We start from the raw sequence: 27,394 nt of genomic DNA, 5'->3' as shown, positions 1-27,394 counted from the left end.
TCGTTAAACTCGTTAAAAACATCAAATAGCGACACACTTATCCATCTAGACAAGGCCGAGTTTCACCTTCGCTAGACTCGTTAAAGTATCAAATAGCGATGGATTCACCCAAAGGGTGAAATTACATAACAATCATATGTTATCCTCCTCAAGCTTGATAAAAAATAAAGAGGTACTGGTCAGCAATGGCTGGGGAAAATGGAAAAAGTCGGGAAAACTTTATGGTAGCAAGTCGCTCTTGAACATGAGACTTTCACCTCATCACCATGACTATATGGGTTGGGTTATTAAGCTTGATGGTTATCACACCATTGGTATATCATACCATCCATGATTTTTTTTTGGGTCAATGGTACCAACTCATCTCAGTGTCGGCGATATGTTTAAGAGAAGTCACTCAGTGAAAACTTCATCCTTTGCAATACCGTAAACCTTCATTTTCATGATCGCCATTCCTGAACCTTGTGTCATCAGTCAATTCTCATCTCCAAAAATCATTTACCTCGTTTCGTGTCATAAATGTGGGATACATCAAGGCCCTCCTGCGACAAGTTTCTTCTTGTCGACATCAACATATCATCCAAGAAGTTAACTTAGAAACACCCCTTCAGTACCTTGAAGCTTGCATACATCAATGGCATGTTTCTCACTTCCGACGATAGGTTGACATCAATGGCCTTCGACTGAAAGACTTTGCATGTTGTTCAACATCAAATCATTTATTCACACCATGCGAAATGTACTATAGTACCTTGAGGGTCATCATCATTATCGGTGATTCCTCTCGCGTCTATTAACAGCTTACATCATTGGCTAGTAATCAGACGATGTCTTTCCATGTTCAACTACAGAACATCTATTCACATGGTTAGACTTGTACTTGAGCAAAAGATTGGACGATATTGAAGACCCCAAATCTAGTTTCATCCATCCAGGCTGCGATATTTTCAGGAGTACTAAATCAAATGTACAATGGCCTTACATTCATGGTCAACCATTCATAGGTCTATATCTGTAGACGACTATATTTGTACATGTAATGAAAGTTTATAAGCTGAGCATGGGAATGCCTCCCTCAGCTAGTTCATGAGAAAAATCAAATCATCATGATATATGTATTGTAATTGATGCAGGTCACCTTCCGTTCAAAACCTCCTCTCCTTGTGATAAAGCATTTCACCCGACATATATATTTACGACTTCATGCTTTAGGGGGAAACTGTTACAGATCCATTTGGGCACATCAACCCCAAATTACATATCGATATTATTAGGGCCCATCAAACCCTAGTGCAGCTGTTACATGACCTAAAGAGGTTAGTCATCAGAATGCCTTACTTTCAAAGAAGTTCCATCACTGAAAACATCCAAAAACTACCTCTAAGAAGATCAGCGTAGATAGGCCTTCATTAGGGTGCGCTGCAATGCAAACCATACAGTGACAGGGTGCTATGCAGTGCACTTGGTCCCTCTTTGGCCTACGCTCGGCGAATTTGGGAAAATTTCCGTGAGAGTTTGAAGATTCCTTATCCATTGGAAGCCTCTAGAAGTTTCTTAATGCCACTTGCTCCTTTGAGTTCACCTTTGGATGAGAAAGGGAATTAGGAAACATCAATCCCCTATGGAACTGATTTCTAAATTTAGAAAGGCATTCATTATCTCCATTGATGGCATAACCTCCTTCACTCACCTATAAATAGATCACTCATCTAAGGGATCAAGGGGCTAAAAAAGATTGAGTTGTAAGGAGATGCTGGTGATATGAGATTAGAATTGAGTGCAAGTATTTTACTAGTGTTGGAGTGTCTTACTTGTCATGAGGTTGAAGAGGATTTGAATTGGAAGAGTGTTGCTGGATCGAGCTCATATGGGTTGTAATATTTCCTCTTATCAATAAAGTTTTCAAGAATTTTTCCTTATGCTTGTGTTACATGTTAATTCTTTCATATGTATATCATGTTCTCAATTCCATGTTATTTATAAGCAATAGATCATTATCATTTTGCCTTGATGGGTCTTTGTTTCTATAGTTGTGCAAGTACTTTCCAAGCGATTTAAGTACGGAAAGGAGCAGCAAGATCGATCAAGGGAGACAAAGAGCTAGTGAAATCTTCAAGTAGGTTTCTCTCCTTTCTTGTTTTATCTTTTGATTATAGAAAAAGATTAAGATTACTTTGTCTGTTGTTTCTAGACCTGCTACTAGATCTAGAGGGTCAGGGATTTGTCCAAGAACACTAAATATTCCTGAAACACTCTCTCTGCCTTCACACAATCCTCTTGTCGTGCCTTCACCTCATAGCCTCAAACTCCAAAGCCGCTTTCATCACAAGTGGATCTGCTTGAGCCTGCAACTTTGTTCCACCTCTGCACTGTCAACAACTGTCCTCTTGCATTTGTCGCATGCAGGTGTGCTACCTTTTGCTGTTGCTGATGGTGCTTCTTGCTGTAACACCATTGCCATTTCATCTTGATATCCTTGTCCATGAACAACTTGATGTCTCCATAGATAGGCAAGTTCATAAACACTTGATCAACTACATCTCCAGTTGTGCTCTAAATGGTGTCATCGACTCTACTGTCCTAGAAGCCATTGTACCTGTGTTGCTGAGAGGCAAATGAAAACCTAAGATACCTAGAGACATAGAAACACTCATGACAAGAAATCTATCAGTCGAAAACCCAAAACAAACTGGAGGACTGACATGCAACATATCTATGTGACAATTTGTTAAGATTACACAATTTTCACCAAGAGGATGGGGGACTGACTGCCAAAGTTGCACAAGGCATAGCCCGAGCTGTTGGGAGGCTAATTGACTGCTAGAACTGTGTAATGCATAGTCCATTCTAGCCTACTGAGGACTGAAACTGCGCAATGCGCAATTTCAGTCAGTAGTGACATGCAAACCCGCAAACTGCATTGCGTAGTCTCTAGGGCCAGCAAGGCATTGCCTCCCAGAATTGCGCAATGCAAGCCTAGAGGTCAGTGTTGGGATAGACTTGTGAAATTTCTAGAGGGAAGGTAGAGCCTTCACTTCCAAAAATGCACAATGCTAGCCAGGTAAGGCAAGATCTGGGCCAAGGCAGCCCAGACGTGCCAACGAGCCACTGAAAACATGAGAAGTCTGAATGCATGGTGATACCGAGTGTAAACAACAGTGAATGATCATGCATGCAAACAGAAAGTGCAAGGTCCAGAAAATGGGAAAACATGCATTTGTGTGAAATAGGTCGCAGCAATAATGACCGTTAGTGCAAAAATAGTGTCATGCACGCGAAAATGGTGAGATGCGAACGAAAACTAAAACGGTGCTTCTACAAGCTAGCATACATTGAAATGACATCAAACACTCATTGAAATCAAGTAGACAGCACTCACACGAAGTGAATCACAAAAAGCGACAGAAACATAGCACAAGACATGAAAATCATACTTACCCTGAAACATCTAAGTGGAAAGTGCCGAAGACTCTTGGATGCAATCTGGGATGTGAGAGTTCCAAGATCAATGTGAGGAATGAGCTCTGCAGCATCTAGTTGATGAGTTTTGATAAGATTGAGGTTATGACATACATGCCACAAATCTAGGAAAAAGTGACACTCGACGAGAGGTTTCTAAAATAAGCTTTGCATGTAACCTCCAGCTACTAAAAATAGATCCCTAGATCTAGGGATGCCTTTTGCATGTTGCCTTTTGCTATTTAGAGAAGAGCATCCCATGCATGCAAATCAATTTTTCTTAGTCCCGGCAAGAACTGGTCAACCTGATGGCACATCTTACAGCCTGCTTAACTGAGAGATGGATTTGTGCAATTTCTGAGAGGAACGAGGTTGGCTATCCCAAAGGGATTGTGCAATTTTTGGGAGGAGAAGGTGATTGCTGCCCAGAATTGCTCAATTTTTTAGAGGAGCTGGGTTGGTTGTCCCAGAGGGATTCCGCAATTTCTAGTAGGAGCAGGTGACTGTTATCCAGAATTGCACAATTTCTGGTCTAAGATGCAGTGCTGGGCCAAATTGCACAGTTTTTGCAAGGAATCCTGTCTGACTATTCCATGCAATTTTGGAGCCTAGTAGGCTGCCTGGCTGATTTGCGCAATTTCTGGAGGGAAGGTTGGTTCCCCTCCAGAATTACGCAATTTTCTGGGGGAGTGTCTCAACCAGCAACTAACCCAAGTCTGGAATGGCAGCCTGTGAGGGGAGAGAAGAAAGCTAACATGCACGAGCTAGAAAGTTGTTAAAAAACCAATGAATCCTATGTAATTGACAATGTAAGACATGCTGCTAAGGATCGTTGGTAGGGAGGCTCCAAAACAAAGCTATGGCAAAATTTTGGAGGGTGGTTGTTGATGGACCTCCAAATTAGACATAAATTAAAGCCCATACCTCTAAATTAAACATAAATTAAGGCCTATGACCATCCTTATGATGAGCCCCAGAAATGGGTAATTATATGGGCTCATTTTGCCTCTTATTTTGACTTAATCCACCATGTTATTTCCAGTCCTCGCAGCCTGTCACCAGGGATCAACATGAGCTCTTACTATGTCTGGTTTTGTTAGATGTTTTGCACATGATGTTCAGCACAAAACATGTCACAAGTGTTTCCATCAGAAGAAGCTCAGAAAAATATTTCCAATGGTATATCATACTCCCGTAACTAGCTCTCGGATTAGAAGATATGATCAAAATGGATGAGTGATTCTTGGTTATGCATGTTTTGAGGTCAGTTGCTGCACATAATGACAAGTCTAGTACAAAATCAGTTTCTGAAATAATGGTAAGGAATTTTTCAAAAGTGAAAGAGTTTTTTGTTCATCACATACAAAATAACGAAAACCTCATTTAGGTTATTCACAGGTACTACTATGTGGGAAATATACAGTGATATTTGAAGCCTACATTAAAACAAAGCACATTTTTCATATTTTTTACTGTTTTAGTCATTTTAGTGTGAGGACATTTTACAACAGATGGAAAGTAATTTTGCAAAACCCAAGGAGTTTTTTGTTAACCATGAGCCATAAAACATAATCTCTTTCATTTTATTCACAGGTCTCACGAATTGGGATATGTGACTAGATCTTTACAGCTCATTTTCACAGATTTAAATTTTTAATGATTTTCTATTTTAGAGATGATTTTGTGAAACAGATTTCGAGCAACTGGAAACGTATTTCCAAAATTTGAGAGAGGTTTTTCTCCAAAATGACCTTATCTACAAAAACATATTTCAATTTTGTAACACATGCTATGGTTTAGGAGATACTAGGTCATCTTCAACACCTATTTTCAGAAATTCAACCCAAGTTTAATGTAACTGATTCTATTTTGAAGAAAATGGTTGAGCTCAATTCCCTTAGTAAAAGGATGAGAAAATGTATATATTTTATGAATTTCATAGTGTAGGGGTTGGAATTTGACAAAATGTTGGACTCTTGGGAAAGCTTGGAGCTTATTGTATACTCATTTCAGCAATTTTGGCTAAAGAATAGACCAGTGGTTTGCAGCACTCTATGGGATTCCTGTGGCATGTTGCTTTGATATTGTGTTTCCTTCTATGAATGTAAGTTTATATGTGTTTTATGTATGCCATTATCTCTCTTTCTTCTTCTTAACTAAAAAAAACAAGGATAAAGGTAGAATCCATTGAAATTGCAGTGCTCTACCTGGGGTTTGCTTAGTTATTGATGTTTTCAGCTGTTTGAAGAGGATCCCTGAGGCTTTCTTGCCCTCTTCAACCCCTCACCTATCTAAATCTCTCCATTTCATTCAATTTGAAGTATCAAATCACTTGCCTACCTTGCCCCACTGAGACTTTTGCAAAACTGAGCCTCATTCCCAAGACCCAAAAACTGCCTTTCCATTTGAGCCAACAAAACATCTTTAAATTCAATCAAACTCTTTTGCACACATACCTAGCCTAAGATTAGTATTCATATTAGTCATCTCAAGCCCTCATTGATCATTTTTGCTGAGATTGACCGGAGAGAGCCCCCTCCCAACCTAGTAGGGCTAGCTACCAGGTTAAGCGTGGTTTGATGTTACCCTAGATCCTACCTTTCTCAGCCTGAGGTAGATTTAGGCCCTAACACACCATTCTCATTAGTTTAATTCATTTTTTTGAATATATTTATGCTAATAGAGTGAATTGGGTTAGTCACTTTGCCATGTAGTCTAATGTGTGTTGTATGCAGATTTTTTGGCCAATTTTGGACAAAATCAAGGGATTTATGAGCAAATGGCAGCCAAAACTCGAGGACAAAAAGGAAGAGGATTTGTAGGGGGGTGCCTCTTTCATTTATGACCCCTTTCCTCGAATCCTCCATCAGCAACTCGGAGCACAAAGGTCCACATTAATGATTCCAAGGGGCCACCAAGCAAGTAAAGAAGGACTGTTGTTTATCTCCAGTTCTAAGAAGCCGAGTTCCTCAATTTTAGGAGGACTGTTGAAGGACTCCATTTGTATAAATAATGAGGCTCAGAGCCTCAGTAGGTTAGCCAGTTATTAGTTGATTTTCGCTCTTTTGTGCAGCATTGTGTTTAGCTCATTTTCAAGTTCCTTTTGAGAACAATTAATGTAATGTAACTGCTATTTTTGATAATGAAGATGAAACAGTTTTTGAGCGAGCACTAATCTCTTTCAGAGGGCTGAAGCTCTCGAGTTAGGGCCCAACCCAAGCTGCCCAGCACCTCTTACTTTGTACTTATATGTTTTTTCTTCAGTTCATAAGTTAATTTCTCTTGCATAGATTCATTTTACTTTGTTAGATTAGGTTGCTTTTGATGGTTAGCATAGTTGTTTTTATTTTAATTACTCAAGTAGGTTACTACAGTGACAAAATAAGATTCAAAAAGAACAATAGTAGGCCCTAATCTCCTTTCTCCCTTCCCGAGACTATGATTTGAGGTCAAAGCACTTATGCTGCCACCAAAAACACAGTTTTTGCTCTTCCATGCAACTGCTAGTGTGATAACTTGATTTGGAAAGATTGATATATTGGTTCAGATTTAGTTGCTTAGATCATTTTCTGTTCTTTTACCATAGTTCTCTCTGCATGCTTTTCTATTCACAGGTTACTGTTCAACATTTTCTGTTTGTAGGTCAGAAATTAGGTCAAGCTAGAAAAAGTTTTGTTTTCATGGTATAGTTAGTTCTTTCTTTGATCAGTTTTGATAAGTAAATGTGTAGATCTCTTGTAGGACATCTCAGCTCACCATCCATCCATAAAACAGCTAGCACCAGCTCACTTCTCATATATTTCCCAAGTCATTCACAACATTTCGCCAATTTTCCCTAATTTCTGTGTTTTCTCCATAAGCTTCTTTCTTGCCCTTTGAACAAATCCAACCATGATGTTCGTTCTTGATATTCCTTGACAAGTTCTAAACACCTCAACACCTTCATCTAGCCTTCGGTTCCCCTTCCCTATCATTTTTTTCACCTTTAAAACTCCAAAAATAGCTCTCAGCCTCCTCCTGTAGATCCCTTGCAGCCTCCTGTAGAATTTCCTGTTAGTGATTTTTCGAAGTCCAATCACTATGAAAGTATTCAAAAGGGTACTAGAGGCTTCTTAGGACCTCTCCACACCTTCCTCCACCTCTACAAAAACCAACTCCACCTTCCTTCGCCACCAACCCTCTGCACAATCACAAGCATAATAATTTCACATAAAAACACCCAAAAGCACAAAAAGATGTTTTCTTCTCATTTCTTTCAGAAGTAGCTTGAATAAATGCAATTTACCTTTTCAGTAGTCAATGGCACTCATTTCATTAGTTTCCATCTCTTTTCTGTCAAAAGTAGGGTTAGTCGGTAAACTAGGGTTTGCTAGGGTTTGCGTTTCATTTCAGTTTTCTTTCTCTTTTTGCAAATAGAATAGCCTTTGTAGAGTTAGCTTTCTTTCATCACAGTTAAAAGCTTCTTCTGAGAAATCATAGAAGTTGGCTTGAGCTCCTAGTGATCTTGCACCAGCTGACCAAGTGACAGCCTGCGGTAAGAGCTAGTACTTGTGCATACAGCACCGTTGCTTCCAAGTTTGTTATGAACTACCGGGTTGATAAAAGTAAAGAAGGCAACCCTAGGAGTTGCAGCATTATTGCTGCAATACTGGAGCTCACCATCTTTTTGGCGTTGTTTCCAGGGAAGCGTCAGAGTATTTTTTGATTACTACTTTTCTTCTATTTTCTATTGCAACATTCTGCTAAGTAGTTTATTTCAGCAAAAGTAGAGCAGTTGTTTCATTTCAATTCTACAATTTCCATTTCTGCAAAAGTAGAGTACGCATTTTCTTGCTTTCATTTCAATTCTGCAATTTCCTTTTAGCAAGTTCATTTCAGTTTGTTGCAATTTGTTGTGCGATCCATTTCCATTTTGTAGGTACAAGCAGAGAAAAAAAAAAAATATATATATATATATATATATATATATATATATATATATATATATATATATATATATATATCCACCCAAAAAGAGATTTCCTTTCATGCCTCGTAGGAATAGAGACAATTCAGGAAAATCCCTACCCAACACCCCCACCACATCACTAAGTCACCCTTGTCTCTTCATTGGTGGTAGTGATCCAGAATAACCTATAGGTGAACCACCAGAGATATACAAAGATCCTATACCAAAAGAAGAGAAAGAAACCATTCCTCCTGAGACCATGGCTGAAAACAGAAAACGTTATAGGAAATGGGGAAAGAATAGAAGGTACCTTTCCTATCTGAGAGACCAATGGGGACACTAAAATGAAAAACATAAGTCCTTCAGGACCAATGGGGACACTAAAATGAAAAACATAAGTCCTTCAGCCTTACCTCACTTCCATGGATTGACTATTGAAGATCCTAATACCTTCTTGTTTGAATTTTTTGTTCTGTGTCGAACCTATGACTATGCAGAAGATGAGTAGAAGTTGAAGCTGTTTCCTTCTGCCCTCAAGGATGCAGCATTGCAGTGGTTCATGGGGTTACCTAGAAACAGCATCACAACTTGGGCTCAGATGCAGCAATCCTTTAACAATAAATACCAGGACTACCGTAGGTCAAAGGATACGAAGGAAGAGATTTTCTGAATGACCATGGGAAGCGATGAATCCTTAGAAGACTATGAAGAGAGGTTTCAGCTCAGTTATAAAAGGGCCAGGTGCACACATGACCCTGAATCTCTGAAGTTGGTCCTTCTTAGAGGGGTCTCAGAAGACCTCCTAGATACCCTCCATTTGTTGGCTAGGGGATACATCTACCAACTACCTTATGATGACATAAAGATTGTGTTTAGAAACCATTCTAGGGCAGCCAGAAAGAGAGGTAGGGGAAGTCAACCTTTAGCCAATCCATCCTCATCCACTTCATCTCTTAGAAGTGAATTTGAGAATCGGCTGGAATATTTCAAGAGTGAGATGAGCCAGACTCTTTCCATGCAAATGGATACCTTGCATATCAAAAAGAAATAAGAGGAAGCCGAGAGGGCTTTGACCATCTTTTGTCCTAGGTGCACTAGAAGGCATCCTAGGAATGAATGTCCATTAAAATCTATAAAAGTGTGTTCAGTCTGTGAAGAAGACCATTCTACGAATCAGTACCCTTCCTTGCCCAGACTTAAAGCTGCATATCAGGGGGTCAAAGGAGCCATTGAACCACTCTATTTCATGAACCAAAGGAGACCACATGGGCCCAGACTTTACCAGCAGGGAATGCAAGGGACATCATAGACTTATTACATCCCCAATCAAGCCACTTCCATGCATTCTTGGGGTCCCCCTACTCATCCTTCCTGGTCCACACCCCCTCCTTGGTCATATCCATCTCAATACCATGCTCAACTAGTTGCTCATTCATTTCACTCTTATGCTCAACCACAACCTCAGTGGAATGCACCTCATCAGAGGTGGAGGCCCCAGTGCAACTCTCCTTCCACTATTTTGCCTCCACCACCTGCTCAACCACAACCATTGCCTCCTGCTCCACCAAGGCAACCTCAAATACCTACTCAACTGAACCCAAACCCCAATAACAGACAGGCCCAGCAGGTATATAATGGAGAAACATCATGCCCAACCTATGTTGTGGAGATTCAGGAGATTAACCTACAATCTGGGAAGGTTCTGCCAGATAACCAACCTTCCCCTAAGGAGGATGAGGAAGAAAAACAGGAAAGTGAACCAAAAGCCATTCCACCCTTTCCTGAGAGATTAACTGGAACCACAAAACCGACCCCAGTTAAAACCAAACTTCTTGGAGAATTAAAGCAGTTATGTGTAAAGATACCACTTCTCCAAGCCATAAAGGATGTGCCTATATACAAAAAGATGATCAAGTTGAAGTGCTTCAGACACCCAAGCAGGCGCAAGAGAGATGCTCCAGCTATCAACGTCATAGGACAATTGTCCGACCTGATGTTGGGGCAGGTAATCTGTCTGAAATATCTAAACCCTGGAAGTCCTGTAGTCAATGTCCACATCAATGGCACCGTAATCCCCCATACCGTGATTGATATAGGGGATTCCATTAATGTGATGACCAAGGACACTATGCTCAAGCTCAACCTTCAGGGCTCCCTGAGAAATACCACAACAGTACTGCAATTAGCAGACCGCTCCACCGTGACCCCTGAGGGGATTGTGGAAGATGTAATGGTCTCCATCGATTCTTGGGAGTACCCTGTTGATTTCCTGGTTCTCTAGCCAAAGGAAAACCTCACTAGGTATCCTCTCATCCTGGGAAGACCTTAGTTGGCTACTGCAAATGCTTACATCAGTTGTAGAGCTGTGAACATGACAATCAAGAATGGGCATATGTCCAAGCAGCTTGTCCTATATCCTCCTGCCCAACCTTTGTTAGAACATGATTTACCTCTCTGGTTGGAGGAGGAAGATGAGGATGAAGTCTATTCCGTACCACTGTGTGCAGTAGAAACTACCATGGGGGGCCCACAAACTGAGGATGATATTATTGAAAACTTGATTCAGAATCTACCCCCCAGTGCATTTCCATTAGAAGAGATGGTGGACGAAACCCAAGACAATGCTTTAATTGATCTCTATGTGGCTGATCTGACCTCTCTCCAAGTTAATAATGTGGAATTCGGCCCAGAAAGAACCTTGAAGATCAACTCATCCCTATCCACCTCTCAAGAGAAAGAACTGTGTAGCTTATTGAAAAACCACTTGGATGCTTTTGCTTGGAGCTATAAGGAGATGAAGGGAGTCCACCCTTCAGTATATACTCATCACGTTTACATTAAAGAAGATTGTAAACCAGTCAGGCAACCTCAAAGGAGGATCAATCCAGCCCTTAACGACATTGTCAAAGAAGAACTACAAAAGTTGTTGGATGCAGGATTCATCTACCCTATCTCTGATAGCGAATGGGTCTCTCCTTTAGTGCTAGTGCCAAAGAAAATTGGGAAGTGGAGAATCTGTGTCGATTATCGAGAACTAACAAGGCCACCATGAAGGACCATTTTCCTTTGCCTTTCATAGATCAAGTGTTAGATGGCCTGGCAGGGAAGAAGTTCTTCTCCTTCCTAGATGGGTTTAGCGAGTACAACTAGATCCAAGTCAGCCAGGAAGACCAAGATAAAACCACTTTCACTTGTCCTTGGGGTACCTTTGCATACTGGGTCCTTCCCTTCGGATTGTGCAATGCTCCCGCCACTTTCCAGAGAGTAGTACTAAGTATATTTGCTGAACCGGTTCATGATTCTATGGAAATCTATATGGATGACTTTACCCCTTATGGTTCTAACTTCCAGGAAGCTTTGACTAACCTGGGAAAATTTTTAGACAAGTGCATTGAAATGAACCTGTCCCTCAGTCCTGAAAAATGCGAATTCCTGATGACTGAGGGGACCGTGCTAGGTCATACAATTTCTCAACAAGGATTACAGGTGGACCCCAACAAAATTTCCATCATTCAAATGGTTCCACCTCCTCAAAAGGTAAGAGATGTTCGAAGTTTCCTAGGGTTAGCAAGGTATTATAGAAGATTCATTAAGGCTTTTAGTAAGCTAGCCTCTCCATTGTTTGGTCTTTTGAGAAAAGATGCTAAGTTCATATGGACTGACAACTGTCAAGAGGCTTTGGATACCTTGAAAAGTAAACTAGTGACTACCCCAATTTTGAAAGGTCCAAACTGGGCCCTACCTTTCCACATTCATACAGATGCCTCGAACAAAGCGATAGGAGCAGCCTTAGGGCAAGTTGATGAGAAGTTGCATTATGCCATATATTTTGTAAGTAAAAACTTGTCCAAGGTAGAATTAAACTACACTGTAACCGAAAAAGAGCTCCTAGCTATAGTCCATTCCCTAAATAAGTTCAGACACTGCATCACCGTCTATCAAACATTCGTACACACTAATCATGCTGCAATTAGTTATTTAATGAACAAACCAGATGTAAATGCTCGTATTATTAGATGTTTATTTTTATTGTAGCAATTTGATTTAACCATTGTTGATAAGCCGAGTAAGGAAAATGTTGTTGCTGATTTTCTGTCTAGACTAGATCTGCCTACAGCTGAAGAAGGAAGGGTGGATGATCGAATGCCAAATGAACACCTATTTTCTATCTCAATACTCTCTCCATGGTTTTCTGATATAGCAAATTACTTGGTTTTAGCACAGTTTCCACCACACTTGTCCTTAAAAGAGAAGAGCAAGATCGTGAGGAAAAGTGCCCCATTCACCTGGATTGGGAGCAATCTATTCAAACTTGGCCCAGATCAGATTTTGAGGAGATGTGTCAGGGAGGAGGAAGCTTTTGACATTATCCTAACCTGTCATGATGGGCCCTGTGGGGGCCATTTTGCAGCAAAGAGGACTGCCTTCAAAATTCTGCAAGCAGGTTACTATTGGCCCACTCTTCATCAAGATGTCAGGAGATATATCAGCCAATGTGACCAATGTCAAAGGATGGGGAAACCTACTCCAAGGGATGAGATGCCCCTGCAACCTCAAGTGACTTTCGAGCCATTTGAGAAGTGGGGCATGGACTTTGTGGGTCCTGTCAACCCTCCTTCAAAGTAGAAATCTTACATCATTGTGTGCACTGATTATCTGACAAAATGGGCAGAAACAAAGGCGATCAAGGTAGCAACAGAAGAAAAAGTAGCTGAGTTTTTGAGAGAGAATATCTTCTACAAGTTTGGCTATCCAAGAGAATTAGTCACAGATCAAGGGAGTTAGTTTACCTCCAATCTAATTGAAGATCTGCTCACACATCACAAAATTAAGCATAGAACTTCCACCCCTTATCATCCACAAGCAAATGGATAGGTGGAAGTCACTAACAGAGATTTGGAAGGGATTTTGACCAAGGTAGTGAGCAGCAGCAAGAAAGATTGGGCAGATCAATTGGTTGAGGCCACCTAGGCCTATAACACCACCTGGAAAACGACCACAGGGTTCACACCCTATGAGATGGTCTATGGGAAGAAGGCTTTGCTGTCAATATAATTTGAATATAACACACTAAGGATGGCAGCTCAGCTGGACCTAGATCTTAGCCATGCACAAAAAGAAAGGTTACATCAGCTAAATGGATTGGATGAACAGAGATTGCAGGCCCTTCTCCACTCAGAGGTAGTCCAGCTTCAAAGGAAAATATGGCATGACAGACACCTCAAAGAGAAACAATTCCAAGAAGGAGATTGGGTGTTGCTGTATGATTCAAGATATAAATATTTCAAGGGCAAACTAAGGACAAGATGGCTGGGACCGTACACAGTAGAAAAGTGCAATGACAATGGTTCAATTTTGATCTGAACCATCGATGAAGAAGCCATTCCCATGCTCATCAATGGGCATAGGTTGAAGATCTACAGGAAGCCTCTCTCCAAGCAAGAATTCATTGAGAATCTAAGTAAAACAGTGTTGGTAGTGGAGCAGGTCTCTGCCTCCACTCAACCCACACCCTAAACACAAAAAAAAACCAGAAAAGAAAAAAAAAAAAAAAGAGAGAATAAAAATCCCTGGGTGAAAACCTCTTGGAGGCGCCCAGGGCAGGCAGTGAGGGGGAAAACCTCCTGGAGGCGCCCCAACTATCTCATAAAAAAAGAGAGAGAGAAAGAAAAAAACAGAGAAGAAAGAGAAAAAGCAAAAAAACTAACTTCTGTTTAATGCATTGCAGATTGCAGGAAGGTCACAGAAGAAAAAGGGACATGGCCAGGCTGAATACACCCTTGATAGATCATTTCACCATCGCCATTGTCTTTTCCCAGGACATGGTCTCACATGTTCTGGAAATTATGCATCCTACAGGAAGCTCTGTGAATTCTACAAGAGACTCTTGTAGAAACCACAGATAGCTCGAAATCAAGTTCAGAAAAGGATCATAGGGCTAGAAATTTGTTCAGAAGGCCTGTGGACCTCCCTACAACCATTCATCCTCCCAACTCTCGATTCCATACCTGCACCATTGCATTTCCACTCACTTCTTTCCTCCCTGCACAGAAAATATAGAATCTTGTTTCTCTTGCTATTTTTTTTTAACTAAATAATAAATGAGCAGCACCCTAAACTTAACGCTTACCCAGTGCATGTAAACTGATTTTCCTTCTCCTTTAGAACCTTCCTCAGCTATCTCTCCAATCCCTCCTCAAGCCTCAGCCAAAGTTTTAGAGGGAGAAGCAGTTATAGGAAATCCTGCAAGATTCTTGTAATAGATGATCCCCTTAAAAATTGAGCTCCAGAGGCAAGCTCAATGCAGCCACAGAGGACAGAACACACAAGGAACCAATCTTGATCAAAGATCACTAGCACAAGGTAGCTAAGCCACTAGTTCAAAAGTCACGGGCACCAACAGCAGCAGCAATACATGAACATAGTACCAAAGTCTGAGCATGCAACAGCATGGTAGCGACTCACAGGTAAGTGATGAAACCCGTTCCTCTGTTGCATGAGTATAATCTAGAAACTACATGAACAATTGAGATGGTCAAGATTAAATGAAATCGGTGGCTAGCTAACTGGCCACCATCGTCCAGTTCAAACAGAACCCCTCGTCTAATTCAAACAGTGCCTCGTCCAATTCAAACAACATTCAATGGGTGCAATCGGCACATGTGTTCAATCAACTCAGGACGAAAAACTCAAAACAGGCAATGGTAGTGGCATATAATGGGAATAACAGAAGTGATTGCGGGTAGGCAGCATGAAGTATCATAATGGCACTGGAGTGGGGACCAACGGTCCGGATGAAGGCAATGTACCCTTCCTGCCACCTCACCTCATCACCGCAGAACACGCCCATAAGCTTTTGTAAGCTTAAGTATGCTGCAGTCGATGCCTTCACCACCTTTGTTTTCATTTGCATCGACGAGTTCTCGGCTGCAACAACTTACCTACCACCTTCAGAACCTCGAAACAGTCACTCTCTGTCAATTTTGAAACCCTTCCGCTTATTGGGCTCTATAGGAGCAGAAACACAGTCTACAGGAGCCTTTCTACAGGAAGGCCAGTGAGTAGCTCTACAGAGGGAAAATTTGGGATTTTATGCCAAATTCAAGCAAAAAAGGTAGGTTCAGAAAACCCACTCTTCATGTTATATATCTTCAAAAGGCGGAGGGATTTACAGCGAAGTATTGAGCTGAAAATAAAGGAAAAAGTGAGGACAGAAGTATGCCTGTGTTTTTTTTAATTATACATACAGTCTCTTCATTTTTACTCTCTGCACTAAAATTCTGTCTCTTTCTCCTCCATGGTATTCTGCTGTGAAAAGAAAGGATGCAACCATAGAAAATCAAGCCTGTAAAAAAGTGAATTTGCATTGGGTAGTCTGTTTATTTTGTGAAAAAGAAAAACATTGTTCTGTAAACTCTTTGTTTTCTTTAAGATATTGTTTCCCTCAAACAGCCCAAGAAGTAAATTAAGGTTGAGAACAGAGTTTGAAGGGAAAGAAAGTTGAAATTTGTTTTTGTTAAAAAGGAATAACTTGAAAAACTCTCTCTGGTTCCAGAAAAAACCTCAGCTGCTCCTCTATTTTCGGGTTTTAAAATTTGCTGCCTTCCTCCTCACCTGAACCATTCCAGCAGTCTCTAAACATCATGACAGGGGGTTTTATGAGGAAGAAGCCTCTAAATTCAACTAAATTGCATGAACATCCAGAAGTGGCGGCCCTCTTTACGAGGGCAAATTGGATGCCTTTCTTTGAAAAACTTCATGGGTATGATAAGGAAGTCACAGAGGAATTCTTATTATCTTTAAGACCTCATTCAAAAACCCATGCCACAGTCAGTTTTAGAGGTCTAACCATAGAACTTACACCAGAGTTCATCAACAGAATTACAAGTCTTCCACTTGGGCTCCCCTGGAGCAAAGAAGAAAAACCACTAGGACAGGTTGCTAAGAAGACCTTTTTCCAGCCAAATGAACATCCCATGGAGGATAAGAATGGGATCAGGAGGACAAGTATGCATTATCCATGGGGTGAGGTCAGCTATCATATCATGAAATATATCTCCTGTGAAGGAAGATACAACATAATTTATGGTTATCATTTCAAACTGTTACATGAACTAAGATATGGCATGGACCTGCCTGCATCTAGAAAACTCAGTCTTCTATATTTTTTCCTCCAATCCTTGATAGAGTGTAGCACCAAATTGAATGCAGGGGTTCTAGACCAGCTAGCTCACCATAGGCTCATTAAATTACTGGTGGAGGATGCCCTCCACACATACACAATCCCTATAGCCTGGGAGATTTTTAGGAACATGACTAAAGAAAATGACATTAAAACTCTCACTAATGACCATAGTCCATCTGGCAATGAAAAGGAGGAACCAAAAGAGGAACCTGTGAAAGAAATCCATGAAGAAGCACAGGGTATTCAATTTGAAGAAGAAAAAGAAGAAAAATAGAGAGGAGAGGAGAAACATGACACCACCACAGTTGAACCTAAATAAAAGAGGAAAATAGCATGAAAAGCATAAAAAGGGAAAACCACAACAGAGAAAAGGAAGAGGACAAGAACTGAAAAGAAGAAGCCCAAGACAACTCAGAAAAAATTTGCCATGGGAAGGGCAGAAACTCAGCAAGTAGAGGAGAAAACAACATCAGAGACAACAGACATTGGCAGAACAGCAGATGAAGAAGAAGAAAAATAGAAATAGGAAGTGTCTCTTGAGACACTAGCAAGAGAAGCAGTAGCTATTCTTGTTTCACTTATGACTCCAGCCAAGCAAAAAGGGAAAAGAAAAAGACAACCATCTATGTACTTCAAAGCTAGAAAGAGTACCAGAATCAAGATGGGAAGCCTTAGCCACCTTCAAAGGAACTGATCATCATTGAGGATGTACCTACTGTAACAAAATAAAAATCTCCCTCCAAAATCTCCATCACTTACGAGAGAGGAAATCCTAAGACCTATACCTGGAAAGAAAGGATCAAATTAATGGACTCTGAAGCAGTCCTATAGGAGGCACAGACCTCTCTACAGGAAACATTGGCAAAGCTCAAAGAAACCGAAAAACTTGAAAAGAAGGTAGAAGAATAGACACAGGAGGAAGATAAGGCAAAAGAGATACCAAAGCCTGGACCTCAACCTAACTTAGGCTCCTACTACAACCTTCTGGAAGGTGGGAAGATCATCCCACAAAAGTTTGCAGTGCCTCTTTTCTTCGAGCTGGAAAAGGAAAGAGTCAGGACCCATACATGGATGCAGATTGAAAAATCAAAAGGGGTAGAAGACATTGGGCACATGGAAAACAAGTTGGGAGAAATGGGTAAAGAATTGAGCATGGTTAGGCATACAGAAAGCATCAGAAGATCTCAATTGGAGAAAGAAAATGAAATGTTGAAAAGGCAGCTACAAGAAAGGGAACCTCAAGGAGGAAATGAACTGTCAATCTTAAAAGGACAGCAACAGGAAGAGGGACCCCAGACAGACAGTGAGACATTGATAAAACAACAACAGGAAAAAGAATCCCGGGCAGAAAATGAAGTGCTGATTTTGAAAAGGTAGCTACAGGAAAAGGAAGCCTAGTTAGCCTGCATGGCCAGTTGGGAAATGGAGGCATTACAGTGCAAACAGCCAGCCAAATCATATGTACTATACCTGAAGGATTAATGGCTCCAATTTCAGATTAAGACACTGGCTCAGAGGGGCACAATACCTTTTCAGGATTATGGCCAATTTATGCATTTATGTGATCACAGTTCAGCTAAGAACAAAGCAAAGCTATCCGACTTTTACTTGCACAACATGGCACTTACTGACATGAACTTGTGGGATCCAAATGTTGTGTTGGGAGACTTGCAGCTTATCGCTATGGCATCTTGGATGAGCCATGAAGAGAAAAGGGCAGTGGAAATCCAAAAAATGATGGCAAAAGAGTTGAGTGAGCCCCTGATGATTATATCAGAACTAGCAGACCCCTTAGCTCTCATCTATACCCACCAACACCTTGCAGCTAATCCTCAAGTTGTCCCAGACTATGTTGATAAGCAGGCCCAGGCCATTGCTCACTTCGAGGACATGGAGATATTGTTCGGAGATGACTGCATTCATGCCTGCATGAGAAGGTGGAATACCTTGCCACACAACCTAAGGATCGGGGAGTATCACTCCCCAAACAGGATGAGGGAAGCCATGAGGAGTGTGCCCCTATATAAGCACTCAATGCAAAATTTGAAGGCCAACTATATTAGCCTTAAACTCAGTCCTCCACTGTTGCTAGGACTGCTGGAAGCAGTAATAGAAGAGGAAGAACAGAAATAGTGGGAAGAAGTGGATAAGAAGGCAGGTTTCCATGATAAAGAGGAATATATCACATCAGAGGCATCGGATGTCAGGGAATCTGTCAGAGCCATCAAGGATGAAGAGCTAGATTAGTTGCTCAGAGGATGAGCAACCGATTCAGTAGGGGGTGATGATAAGCTCCAGAAATGGGTAATTATATGGGCTCATTTTGTCTCTTATTTTGACTTAATCCACCATTCTCATTATTTTAATGCATTTTTTTGAATATATTTATGCTAATAGAGTGAATTGGGTTAGTCACTTCGCCATGTAGTCTAATGTGTGTTGTCTGCAAATTTTTTGGCCAATTTTGGACAAAATCAAGGGATTTATGAGCAAATGGCAACCCAAACTCGAGGAAAACAGGGAAGTGGATTTGTAGGGGGGTGACTTCTTCATTTATGACCCCTTTCCTCGAATCCTCCATCAGCAACTCAGAGCACAAAGGTCCACATTGATGATTCCAAGGGGCAGCCGAGCAAGTAAAGAAGGACTGCTATTTATCTCCAGTTTTAGGAAACCGAGTTCCTTGATTTTAGGAGGACTGTTGAAGGACTCCATTTGTATAAATAAGGAGGCTTAGAGCCTCAGCAGGTTAGCCAGTTATTAGTTTATTTTTGCACTTTTGTGCAGCATTTTGTTCAGCTCATTTTCGAGTTCCTTTTGAGAACAATTTATGTAATGTAACTGTTATTTTTTATAATGAAGATGAAGCAATTTTTGAGCCATCATTGATCTCTTTCAGAGGGCTGAATCTCTTGGGTTAGGGCCCAACCCAAGCTACCCAGTACCTCTTACTTTGTACTTATATGTTTTTGCTTCAATTCATAAGTTAATTTCTGTTGCATAGATTCATTTTACTTTGTTAGATTAGGTTGCTTTTGATGGTTAGCATAATTGTTTTTATTTCAGTTACTGAAGTAGGTTACTGTAGTGATAGAATAAGATTCAAAAAGGCCAATAGCAGGCCCTGATCTCCTTTCTCCCTTCCTGGGACTATGATTTGAGGTCAAGGCACTTCTGCTGCCACCAAAAACACAGTTTTTGCTCTTCCATGCAACTACTATTGTGATAACTTAATTTGGGAAGATTGATATATTGGTTCAGATTCAGTTGCTTAGATCATTTTCTACTCTTTTACCATAGTTCTCTCTCCATGCTTTTCTGTTCACGGGTTACTGTTTAGTATTTTCTGTTTGTAGGTCAGAAATTAGGTCAAGCTAGAAAAAGTTATGTTTTCATGGTATAGTTAGTTCTTTCTTTGATCAGTTTTGATAAGTAAATTTGAATATCTCTTGCAGGACATCTCAGCTCACCATCCATCCATAAAACAGCCAGCACTAGCTAACTTCTCATAGATTTCCGAAGTCATTTGCAACATTTCGCCAATATACCCTAATTTATGCGTTTTCTCCATAAGCCTCTTTCTTCCCTTTGAACAAATCCAACCATAACGTTTATTCTTGATCTTCTTTGACAAGTTCTAGACACCTCAACACTTTCATCTAGCCTTCAGTTCCCCTTCCCTATAATTCTTTTCACCTTCAAAACTGCAAAAATAGCTCTCAACCTCCTCCTGTAGATCCTCCTGTAGATCCCCTACAGCCTCCTGTATAATTTCCTGTGAGTGATTTTTCGAAGTCCGATCACTAAGAAAGTCTTCAGAAGGGTACTAGGGGCTTCTTAGGACCTCTCCACACCTTCCTCCACCTTATTTCACCACCAACCCTCTACACAATCACAACCAGATAAATCACAAGCATAATAATTTCACATAAAAACTCTCAAAAGCACAAAAAGATGTTTTCTTCTAATTTCTTTCAGAAGTAGCTTGAATAAATGAAATTTACCTTTTCAGTAGTCAATGGCACTCATTTCATTAGTTTCCATCTCTTTTCTGGCAAAAGTATGGTTAGTGGGTAAACTAGGGTTTGCTAGGGTTTGCTAGGGTTTGCGTTTCATTTCAGTTTTCCTTCTCTTTCTGCAAATAGAATAGCCTTTGTAGAGTTAGCTTTCTTTTATCACAGTTAAAAGGTTCTTCTGAGAACTCATAGAATTTGGCTTGAGCTCCTAGTGATCTTGCGCCAAATAACCAAGTGACAGCCTGCAGTAAGAGCTAGTACTTGTGCATACAACATCGTCGCTTCCAAGTTTGTTATGAACTACCGGGTTGATAAAAGTAAAGAAGGCAGCCTTAGGAATTGCAGCATTATTGCTGCAATACTGGATCTCACCACCTTCAGCACATTAAACCTCTCTTTTTGCATTAGATAATGTATTTTTAACTTTAATATATTCATTATGAAGGTTTATGAATAATTGCATATTTATGCCTAATATTATTTATTTTTGTGGAATATTATGAGAATATTGGGTAGATTATGAAGATTTGAAGGAGGAGATAATTTAGGGACTTTCTCCCTACTACAGGAGGATCAATATTAAATAATAAATCAACAAAATATTATGGAATTATGGCACAAATTGTGGAACTCCAATGATTGAGAAAATCTAAGAATGTGTTCCCTACCATTTAACACATATTCCTAGTAATAGGAACTAGAGCCACTAATCAAGGGATTTTGGTGGGGAAAGCTTCCTCCTTTCATGGGGAATGATTCCTAATCATTTTTTATAAGTTTCAAGTCGAATTTTTCTCTAGGAATAGATTTTCATTAGTGTTCTTGTGGTGAGAACTCGTATTTATGCAGCTCCATTATATTTTCTTGCATGGATGTAATTGTATTGATCAAAATAATGAATATTGCTGTCATGTTCAGATTCTAAATATCATTCTCCTCTGTAGGTCTTTGATTTTCCCTGGGCTTGGCCATTCCAAGAGCCTCATATCCCTTTTGTATCATTTTCTTTCCTTCTTTTCACTTATTATTCACATGCATCTCTTGTTTTATTTCTTTCTATTTCTTCATTTAGTATAAATTATTTCTTGTTGTAGGATTGGGTTAAATGGTTGATGTAAGTTATTTTTCAGGATAAAAAGCATCATTTCATCCTTGTAAGATATTTGGAAGGTCATAGTAATCATTGAGCTACTTGGATTAGTCTTCTTATTCCCAAATCTAGATTTCTGGAACTCCTTTGTGGCAACTAGCAATAAATTTATCCTATTTTTTAGAGCATGCTAATGAGCTTCAATCAAGTTGATTCCACTTATATTAGATCAGAAAAACATTCTAGTTCATAAAAAATTTTACCCCATTGCATTTTCACTTGATTAGGTCATGCATTTTATGGATTTATTAGCTCACTAGTTCTCAAATTTCTAGATTTTCGACTAGTAATTTTCTGTTATATTTTAGTTTGGGTTAACAGAGGTCTTTTTTAGTGATTCCACTTGGAATGGGGACCTAAAACATCCTAGTCAATAAAAAAATTTGTACCATCCAATTTTTATTTGATTTTCTTGGTCATTCTATGAATTATAATTTCGTATAGTAAATCTGTAACATCTTGTAGTAAAACAAGGGATCTTGTAGGAGAACTAGTACATCCTGTAGGAAATCTTGTAGTAGCCTATTTTGAACCTGAATTAAGAAAAAACATCATTGAATCTGGGATAAGGCCTCTACTTGACCTCCATGCCATCAACACCATTTTAACCCTCTTCATCCATACATGTCTCCCCTACCAATGAACAAGTGAGTATTAGCATTTGCATTCATAAAACAAAAAGATTAAAAAAGAGTTCTTTTATATTCACACATGCACATAGCAGTTAATACTCCATAGATCAGACTCCATGCTCAGTTAGTTTAAATCATCACATGTGATAAATATAGTTAAGTTAGGTTTCTTTTACATTTAGTTCATTATCTTTATGCAATTAGAATAGGTTTCTTTCCTTGTACGTTATTTCTTGCAATAGGTTAAGGTTTCCATTTCGAGCATTTCATTTTCTGCAATTAGTTTAGGATTTGGTTTTAGTACATGCACTCCATTACATCATGAAATTAAAGGAAGGACACATTGTATGTTGCACATATAGTGTCAATACCTCTTAAGTTTGTACGAACCCCAGGTTGATAATTAAAGTTGTTAGCCTTGGGAGTTATAGAATTCTTGTTGCAATACCGAGGCTCATCACTTTTTGGCATCATTGCCAGGGAGGTGTCAAAGTATGCATTGTTTTCTTCCCTAGTTGATTCATTTCTTTTCACTTTTTGAAAAAAAGAAATTGCATTAGGCATATTTTATTTCAAAAACAGAAAAGTGCATTTCATTAGTGTTTTCATTCAATCATAAAAACAAAAAAAAATCTCCAACATCAACCCACACCCCAATTTTAACACATGGTATAGTAAGAGCCATATCACCATCCACTTTTGTAGGTAGAAGAAGAAGAAGATATGGAAAAGAATGTAGAAGAAATGGATGGAGAAGATAACAATGAGGAAGATCCTCTCGGATTCCCCATTCAAGATACTGATATCAATGTGCACATGAAGAACATCCCTCCATATTTTCTTCCAAAATTTAATGGTCTAAGATCAGAGGATCCAAGAACCTTTCTCTTTTAATTTTAAATTGTTTGTATATCTTATGGTTACTTATTTAAAACTCAAAAACTGAGATTTTTTCTGACAACATTGAAGGATAGAGCTCTTAAATGGTTCATGAATTTAGGGACTAATTCAATAATATCATGGAATGATATACAAAATATATTTCTATAAAAATATAAATATCGTGATCTTAAGGAAGAAATCTTTAGAATGAATCAAAGAGAAGATTAGAGCCTTAAGGATTTGATAGAGAGGTTCATGTATAATGTTAAGAGGGAAAAACTACATCATTTAGGATCCGACACAATAAAAACCCTCTTACATAGAACAATTGGGGATGAATGGATTAATCTCCTTGATCTCATGAGTATAGGTGATGTATATCAATTATCATTTCAAGAAATTTGTGAAACATGCAAACACATATCAAGAGGAAAGGCAAGAGTAGGTAAATCAGCATCAATATTAGTAAGTCAAGCTAAACTTGGAAATATGTTTAATGATTTTAAAATAGAAATTCTTAGCAATCTAACCAAACAAGTAGAAATCTTAAGAGTGCAAGATGAAGAAAAAGAAGATGTTGATATTTGTGTTGTCCATGCAGAATCACATGATGTTAAACATTGTCCATCGTTACCAAGGTTGAAGGAAGTTTACCAAAAGGAAAATGGAGCAAGTCAATTTCCAATGTAGCTATGTTATGTAGCTCCAAGAGGACCATGGCATCCTATTCAACTTGATATGATACAATAGCCTAATTCATAATTTCAAGCTTATGGACATCCATCTCAAAGTAATTGGAGCACACCCTTTTCTTTGCAACATTGCCCATCTGAACCCCAAAACCAATCTTGGAAACAAGGTTGGCAAAGAACTTATGGGAACCATCCACAATATCCTCAGTATTTTCTTCAATATCCTCCATACCCAACTCCATGTTATCCTTTCCATTCACCTCCACCACAACCATAACCCCAATCACATCCATCTCAAATATCCACTCCCACTCAACTACCTGTACCACCATTTCCAAACCCACACATTGAAGTAGCTCAGCCTACTTACAATGCTGAGGTACAACACTTCCAAACATCTCCTCTTGACCTAAATTGTATTTAACATATCTCAAGAAGGACATTACAAAAAAGTGATTCTCTTGATGCCATTGAGGGACAACATGCAGAAAAATAAGATTCGAAATAGAATATCAAAGAATCATGGGCTGCACTTGATGAAGAGCAAACATCAAAATCAGATATTGAGAAAGATCCCTCGTGGTTACCGTCAAATCCTCCATGTATTCAAGAGATCAATCAACAAAAAGAGGAATACTTGAAGGTCATGGTAGAAGAAGACATCCAAGATGATCCAAATCAACAAGTGGACCAGAGGCATCAAAACTATATTGAAATATGGTTCCACGCAGTCACTAAGTTGTAGCAATACTCTCTTCTTCAATTGTTCTTGATATCATCAAAGTCAAAGTATTTTATCACTCAAATCTAGGTACATGTCAAAGCATACATTTCAAGCCTACACATCATGTTGTTTTTCATCTTGATGTGCACATGGCTCCATTGGAAGTATTCTTATGCTTGAAAGTGATTTTGTTTTTCAAGTAGGGTAGGGTAGAAAAAAAATGAAAAATAAGAGAAAAAATAAATAAAATTCTCAAGTGAAAACCTGTTTTGAGGCGCCTCAGATTATATCATTGATTGAAAACCTCCATAGTCAATGGGTTGGGAAAAAAGAAAAAAGAGAAAAAAGAAAAGAGCCTAGGTGAAAACCTCCTTTGAGGCACCTAGGCAGACCTACTAGTTGAAATCCTCCTTGAGGTAGCTAGTAGGCCTAAATAAAAAATAAAAAATAAAAACTTGCTCCATGTATCTCTTTGATGAATGTGGTGCTCTCCAACATCTATAAGGAACAAAACCAAGTTGCCACCAAAGAAAGAAAAAATAGGTCAAAGCTAGTCAAAAGAAGTCAAATTTTGACTTTCTCCTCCTTTGCTCAAATGCTACAACAAGGCCAAGTCCATGCCAATCCATCACCCTCATCTATTTTCGCCATCCACCCATCATTCTCAAGCTTTTCCCATTCAGTTTGCTTATTGTCCTAAAAAACTACAGTAAGGCTCTGTTTTACTATAAGAAACAAAAATACATAGAGCAAAAATTTGTTTTTTCCATAACTTGAAAACCATGCATCCATTTGCCAAGCTATTTCAGGGGGAGATGCATATGGATAGTAGTAACATTCTCAAGCAATTTCAGCAAATTCCAGTGCACAGTTTTTGAGAAATTAGTCTCCAGCACTGTTATAGACATTTTTGGGCACTGCAACCCCAAGCATAAAATGTCCATAAATCAAGGGCTCCTAAGTCCCTAAAAGTGTTGTTCTAATCCCTAAAGGAACAAGGTCAACTGATTACATCTTCTCCCAGAAGTTGTCCATGAAAAACCACTCAGAACTGGTCAAAACAGGATCATTTCACCTGCTCCATAGGCAAAGTGTGTTGCATCTCACCTAAGTACACTCTGTGGGTGCGTTTCATTTCAAAAAGCCCTTCTATGGGGTGCGATGGGCAAGAAGTGACAAATGGCGGTGTCAATCCGCGAGGTGGAGAGGCATGGAATCTTCCAGAAACTTCTCCTGTGACACTTGCCTCTCTGAATTCGACCAAGGATGTTATGCTCTTAACCTGCAAAATAATACCCAGATACAGAATATGCACAGAAAATATACCCAGAACACAGAATATGCGAAGAAAAGATACCCAGAACACAGAATAGCAATGATTTTATTATTCAAAGAGCAATGTTCACATGCCTCTTCGAGGGGGCAACCTCCAATAGAGCAGAGCTCGATTACAAAATAAGACACGATGCTCCTCGCAGGGAGTCTCTATCCTTTATATATGACTCATACATGCAATACCATAGGCCAATATCGTGGGTTTTATTAATACCATATATCTAATACTACAGCCCATTTGCAACTAACTGTGGTCCCGTCACTAATTGCGGGTTAACCACTTACAAATATTAATATGGGCTTTATTGACTCTTGACTATGACATGATCCCATCACATAAATAAGGGGGTTAGGGTGGGACCCTAACATGCCCTCCCCCTTAAGACTAGCCTTGTCCTCAAGGCTGAAGCTGCGGAAACTGCTGAAGAATAGTGGCTAGTTCCCAAGTTGCATCTTCCGGAGAGGTGTCTTTCCATTTGACGAGGACTTCCTTAATCATGTGGCAACGCAGGTGCTTGTCTCGTGTGTCTAGAACCTGTTCGGGTTGAAGCCAGATTGACCCTTCTTCGTCTAATTCAGGTAGACTGGTTTAAACTCGGCAATTGCTCCCAATCACTTTCTTGAGGCACGATACATGGAAAACTAGATGGATTTTTGCCGTAGGTGGCAAAGCCAACTTGTAAGCCACTTCTCCAATGCGCTGAAGTACTAGGTATGGTCCATAGAATTTTGGAGAGAGCTTTTGACAACCCTTGTCTTTGAGTGATGTTTGCTTATATGGTTGCAGCCTCAAAAAGACCTGATCCCCTTCTTGAAATTGGCGCTCTGAGCGATGTTGGTCGGCCTGTTGCTTCATGCGGTTCTGAGCTTGATGAAGATGCTCGCGAAGATGGGTGAGCATGGTTGCGCGGTGTTGTAGGAGTTGATCCACTGCTTGTACTTTGGAGCACCCCTTGAGATAAGAAGTAGGGGAAGGCGGAAGTTGACCATAGACTGCTTCATAGGGAGTCATTTTGGTGGTAGCATGATAGTTGGTGTTATACCACCATTCAACCATAGGTAACCACTGTGCCCAAAGGTGTTGCTTTTCTGAAGTGAAACACCTAAGGTATGTTTCTAGACATTTGTTGACGGCTTCGGTTTGACCATCTGTTTGCGGATGATATGAAGTACTGAGTTTGAGTTGAGTGCCTTGTATTCTGAAGAGTTCCTGCCAAAAATTGTTGGTGAAGATCGGGTCGCGGTCGGACACTATAGAAGTGGGCATGCCATGTAATTTGAAGATCTGATCCATGAAAGATTGATCAACCAAATTTGGTGTAAACGGGTGGGGTAGGGCACAGAAATGAGCATACTTCGACAATCGGTCCA

This window comes from Pinus tabuliformis, chromosome 8 (genome assembly GCF_031772625.1).
Source record: "Pinus tabuliformis cultivar Carrire ecotype Pingquan chromosome 8, CPIR1, whole genome shotgun sequence".
Lineage (NCBI taxonomy): Eukaryota > Viridiplantae > Streptophyta > Pinopsida > Pinales > Pinaceae > Pinus > Pinus tabuliformis.
The sequence above is the reverse complement of the archived record's forward strand: the minus strand, read 5'-3'. Positions refer to the sequence as shown.